The sequence below is a fragment of the Rhincodon typus genome, chromosome 6, assembly GCF_021869965.1.
Source record: "Rhincodon typus isolate 14 chromosome 6, sRhiTyp1.1, whole genome shotgun sequence".
Lineage (NCBI taxonomy): Eukaryota > Metazoa > Chordata > Chondrichthyes > Orectolobiformes > Rhincodontidae > Rhincodon > Rhincodon typus.
The window spans coordinates 128,834-134,833 of NC_063337.1; the positions used below are offsets into that span (position 1 = coordinate 128,834).

The following is a 6,000-nucleotide window of genomic DNA, read 5'->3' on the forward strand; positions in this document are numbered from 1 at the left end:
TGGTTAGACTGTCTCTTATTTGAGATGGTCATTGCCTGACATTTATCTAATGCAAATGTTACTTGCCATTTGTCAGCCCCAGTCCGAACACTGTCCAGGTCATGCTGCATTTAAATATAGACTGCTTCAGTATCTGAGGAGTCACAAATAATGCTGAACATTGTGCATACATTGGCGAACATCCCCACTTCTGACCTTATGATGGAGAGAAGGTCATTGATGAAACAGCTGATGGTGGTTAGATTTAGGACACTACCCTGAGGAACTCCTGCGGAGATGTCCTGGAGCTGGGATGATTGACCTCTCACTACCACAACCATCTTCCTATGTGTCAGGTATGACTCCAACCACTACAGAATTTGCTCCTGATACCCATTGATTCCAGTTTTGCTAGGGCTCCTTGATGCCACATGCAGTCGAATGCAGCCTTGATATCAAGGGCTGTCACTCTCGCCTCACCTCTGCAATTCAGCTCCCTTGTCTATGTTTGAACGAAGGCTGTAATGAGGTCAGGAGCTGAGTGGTCCTGGTGGAACCCAAACTGGGCGTCACTGAGCGGGTTATTGCTGAGCAGGTGCTGCTTGATAGCACTGTTGATTGATGGGGCTGTAATTGGCCAGTTTGGATTTGTCCTGCTTTTTACCATACATGGTAGGTACCAGTGTTGTAACTGTCTGGAACAGCCTGGCTAGGGGAGCGGCAAGTTCTGGAGCACAAGTCTTCCGTACTGTTGCCGGAATGTTGTCAGGGCCCATAACCTTTGCAGTATCCAGTGCCACCAACCGTTCTTGATGCAGTAGCGCCTGGAGTGAATCAATTTTGCTGAAGACTGGTATCTATGATGCTGGGGAGCTCTAGAGGAGGCCGAGATGGATCATCCACTCGGCATCTCTGGCTGTGAATGCTTCTGTAAATGAAACAAGAGAGCAGAGGTGCAGGGAAGTGAAGAGGCGAATGATGATTGAAGTGTGACAGGAAGGAGTAGAAACTGCATGTAGCAGAAAATAGAACCCGAGTAATAATTGGCAAAAAAAAATCAAAGCTTAAGGCTCTTTATCTGAATACACACAGCTTTTTAACAAGATAGATGAATTAATGGCACATATAGTAAAAATGAATATGACTTGATTGCCATTACAGAGGCATGGTCGTAGGGTGACCAAGACTGAAAACACAATATTCAAAGGTATGCAACGTTCTGAAAAAATAGGCAAAAAGGAAAAGGAGGCGAGGTAGCATTGTTAATAAGGATGGCATCAGTACAGGGATGAGTTATGATGTAGATGCAATAGATTGTAATGTGGAGTCAGCTCAGATGGAAATCAGGAATAGCACAGGAAAGAAATCACTGGTGAAATTCATCTATAGGACCTGAGGAGGTGCCTCACAAAGTATAAATCAGGAAATAATGGAGACACATAGGAAAAATACTGTAGCTCTTCTTATACACAGGGCCAAGTAGCTTATTCTGTTTCCTTTTCTTATGTTTCTCCTGTTTTCTGTTTTTTTCCTCTAATTGTCATGGCTGATTTTAATATGTATATTAACTGGACAAATCCATTGGGTAAGTGTAACAGGGAAGATGAATCTGTAGAGTTCATCAGAGATTATTTCTTTGAGCAGTACATTGTAACATCCACCCAGAAGAGACTACTTTGATTTGGCAATGAACAAATGAAAAAGTACAGCACAGGAACAGGCCCTTCAGCCTCCAAGCCTGTGTCGACCATCATGCCCTAATTAATTTAAAAGCAAACCTGCCATTTTTCGATCTGTATCCCTCTATTCCCTCCCTATTCATGTACCTATCTAGGTGCCTCTTAAATGTCTTCAACGTGCCCGCTTCCACCACCTCCTCTGGCAGTGCATTCCAGGCTGCTACTACTCTCTGCATGAAAAACTTCCCTCACACATCTCCCTTAAACTTTCCCCTCTCACCTTGAACCTGTGCCCACTTATAATTGAAACTTCAACCCTTGGGAAAAGCCTCTAACTATCTACCCTATCTAAGCCTTTCATAATTTTGTAGACCTCTATCAGGTCTCCTCTCAGCCTCCATCTTTCCAGTGAAAATAATCCTAGTCTTTTTAACCTTTCCTCATAGTCAATGCCCTTGAGACCAGGCAACATCCAGGTGAGCCTTCTCTGCACTCTCTCCAAAGCTTCCACATCCTTCTGGTAGTGTGGTGGCCAAAACTGCACACAATACTCCACATGCAGCCTAACAAGGGTATTATATAGCTGCAACATGGTTTGTCAACTCTTGTACTCCATGCCCTGGGCGATGAAGGCAAACATGCCATATGCCTTCTTAATCACCTTGGCTACCTGTGTTGCCACTTTTAGGGAACTTGGGCCTGCACGCCCAGGTCAATCCGAATGTTAGTGTTCCTAAGGGTTCTGCCATTTACAACATAATTCATACCTAAATTTAATCCTCCAAAATGCATCACCTCGCATTTGTCTGGATTAAACTCCATCTGCCATTTCTGTGCCCAAGTTGACAATCTATCAATATCCTGTTGTATCCTTTCACAATTGTCAGCACTATTAGCAACTCAACCAATCTTCATGTCATCAGCAAACTTACTAATCAGACCACCCACATTTTCCTCCAGATCATTTGCATATACAAATGTGTAATGAGGTAGGATTAATAAGAGATCCTCCAGAGGGTAGTGATCATAACATCATAGAATTTCAAATTCATTTTGAGGGAGACCAACTTGGATCACAAACCAGGATCCTCTACTTAAATAAGGACAACAACAGAGGTATGAAGAAAGTGCTGGCTAAAGCAGCCTGGGAAAACAGGCTAAGGAGAAGGTCAGTGACGAGCAGTAGCAGCCATTTAAACAGATGTTTCATAACCCACAGCAATGCTTTATTTCAATCAAAAAGAAGGAGTCGATGAGATGGATGAACCACCCGTGGTTGACAAAGGTGATCAAGGAGAGTGTCCGATCAAAAACAGAGGCATACTAAATGGCAAAAACAAATGGTAGACCAGAGGGTTGGGATTTTTTTTTTTAAAGGAACCAGCTAAGAAGCTAATAAAAAGGGAGAAAATTGATTTTGAAAGCAAGTTGACATGAAATATAAAATCGAGTTATAGAGTCATACAGGCCCTTTAGCCCAACACATCCATGCCAACCAGGTTCCTAAACTGAACTAGTCCCATCAGCAAGAGCTGCTACTGTATATAAACAGAAAGTGACTAAAGTCAGTGTGGGACATTTGGAGGATACAACTTGGGATTTACTAATGGGGAACAGCGAAATGGCAGACAAAGCAATATTTTGAGTCAGTCTTCACAGTACAGAACACTACACACATCCCAAAGGTGGCAAGAATCAAAAAGCTGACAATTATTTAAACAAGGGGGACTCCAAAACAGTGCAGCCCAAAGGGATCCGTGTGCTCCTGCATGAAATACTAAAAGTTAGCATGCAAGTGCAGCAAATCATTTAGACAATGACATTTTGGCCTTTACTACAAGGGAATTGGGAGTTTAAAAATAGGGAAGTCTTGTTACAGATCAGCCATGATCTTATTGAATGTTAGAGCAGGCTCAAAAGGGGCAAGTGGTCTACTTTTGTTCCTTGTTCATATGTTACAACTGTACAGGGCGTTAGTGAGGCCACACCTAGAGTACCGTATACAGTGCTGATCCCCATATCTAAGAAAGGAAATCCTGATGTTGGAAGCAGTTCAAAAGAGATTCTCACTTGGCTGATTCCTGGGTTGAAAGGATTGACTTATCAAGAACAGCTGAACAGGTTACCATTTGTGGAGAGAAATCAGAGTTAACGTTTCGGGTCCAGTGACCCTTCTTTGGAACTGATGTTAGCAATCAGCTCTGAGGAAGGGTCATTGGATTCAAAACATTAACTCTGTTTCTCTCTCCACAGATGCTGTCAGGCCTGCTGAGATGTTCCAGCAATTTCTGTTTTCGTTTCAGATTTCCAGCATCAAAAATTTCCAGCATTAAAAACAGGTCAGACTGTTAGAATTTAGGAGAACAAAGGGTGTTCTTGTTGAAAGATACAATATTCTAAGGGAGCTTGACAAGTAGATGTTGAGAAGATGTTTCCTCTGATGGGGGAAATCTTGAACCAAGAAATACAGATACAGAATAAGGAAATGCTCATTTAAAAGTGAGATGTGAAGACATTTCTTCTCTCATAGGGTAGCAAACATCTGGAATTCTCTATCCCAGACAGTTGTGGAGGCTAAATCATTGAAATAATTCAACAAGGTAGTAAATAATTTTTGAAATATCAGTGAGTTGTGGGCTATGAGGAACTGGCACGAACAAGGAATCGAGGCTTGGGAAAGAAAAGCCATGACCTTATAGAATGGCAAAGCAGACTTGAGGGGCCGAATGGCCTAATCCTGCTCCTTTCTTATAAGTGGATGAGAAAGCCAGAGACCTGGATTCATACTCCTGAGAAACAAGTTCATTTCGCATCTGAGGAAATTTAGACTTAATTTTCTAGTTTCATGATGAACCTTACATGGTCATCGACTGTTGTAAACCCCCATCTGGTGCACTATATCCTTTAGGGAAGGAAAACTGCTGTTTCTTACCTGAGCTGAACAACACGTGACTCCCAACCCAAGGCAATGTGGCTGACTCTTATCTTCCCTCTAAAAAGGTGCTGCAAGACACTCAGTTACACTGAAGTACCGCGTGAATGGATTAGCTGCTGTGGAGTTTGGAGAGGGAGACAAGAGGGCATTATAAGTTCACAGACAATGGGAGAGAACATGATTGTAGAGACAGAGAGACACAGCAACTGACAGTGTGAATGAAGAAGGTTTCACACTTTGCATTCAGTTCCGGTTCACTGCCAAGACTTGCCGTCTACAGCCCTACGGAGAACCAATTACGCCACTCAACCCCAACGATCCCCCCCCCCCCCCCCCCTCCCCCAACCCTGCCTGAGGCAGTGCCACCTCACCCCCCGCTGACTCACTCAGGCAGGCTGCACTGGATTAGAAACTGAACCCTCCCAGAGTTTACCAATGTCAGTAACAGTGCCAAAGGGAAAATTCAATCGTCACTTAGTGCTGATAGAAAGCAAAGCGATTGGACGATGGAAAATTCACACAGGATCCATGGGAAGTGCACCGCTGTTTACAGAGGGGTCCCCAGTGTGGGGGAGGGATGTGTCAGTATTTACAGGGCGTACCTGAGGGGGAGAGTGTCAGTATTTACAGGGGTTCCAGGGAGCCGAGGGAGTGGGTCAGTATTTACACGGAGTTACAGGGTATTTCTCCTTACGCACCAGAAACAACTGCTGCACCAGGTCAATCTTCGGCAGAGTCAGGGAATCACAGGGTCCCAGGTTCAACCTCTCAAGGTCTGTGTGATACGCATCATATTCCAATCTGAAATGGACAACACTGGGTTAGATACAGAGTAAAGCTCCCTCTACACAGGTCCCATCAAACATTCATAGGATACGTACAGCACAGGGTGAGGCACAAAGTAAGCTCCCACTACACTGTCCCCATTGTTATCCAATCCCAGCAGCAGCAGGAACTGCACAAACCATCGGCCCTCTGCCCAAACAGGAACAGTGCTACAGAAAGTTTACAGTCGCCTGTGAAATTTGACAATCATTAACTAATAAGGAACTCCTCGGTTACTGCAACTGTTGCCTGATCTGATGAAACAGGTTGAAACATGCCCCAGCAACATAATCAGACCCCTGCTCACTCAGAGCATTTAATCTCCTTGATCAGTAAATCTGTCAGAGCCACACCTCCAACAGACCTGCCTAGTATCCACTTCATCAAGGCCCCATGCAGTGTGGGCCCAAAAAACTGTGCAGCCCACATGCACAAACTGAAGGCGGGTGAAGCTTGTGAAACTTCTACTATAACTCAGTTAATGAGTAGTGGGTTTGAAAAACAGCCCAGGCAGTTGAGGGAGGGCCAGTTGTCAGAGGGTCGGTGCTGAGGGGGCGCCGCACTGTCGGAGGGTCGGTGCTG

The 6,000-nt window shown here is 44.3% G+C and overlaps 1 protein-coding gene across 10 annotated transcripts in view; it reads right to left on the minus strand.

The window, feature by feature from the left end:
* Nucleotides 1–6,000, minus strand: part of LOC109925438 (arfaptin-2-like) — a 36,789-nt gene that overhangs the window by 15,758 nt on the left and 15,031 nt on the right. For 8 of the 10 annotated variants that reach the window (XM_048597816.1, XM_048597815.1, XM_048597810.1 and 5 more), the window contains one exon: nucleotides 5,292–5,394. The gene's annotated coding sequence lies outside the window, so the exon portion shown is untranslated. Of the gene's footprint in view, nucleotides 1–4,590; nucleotides 4,710–5,291; nucleotides 5,395–5,474; nucleotides 5,587–6,000 lie in introns of those variants that run through there. The other 2 variants (XM_048597811.1, XM_048597808.1) reach the window with 2 other exon arrangements.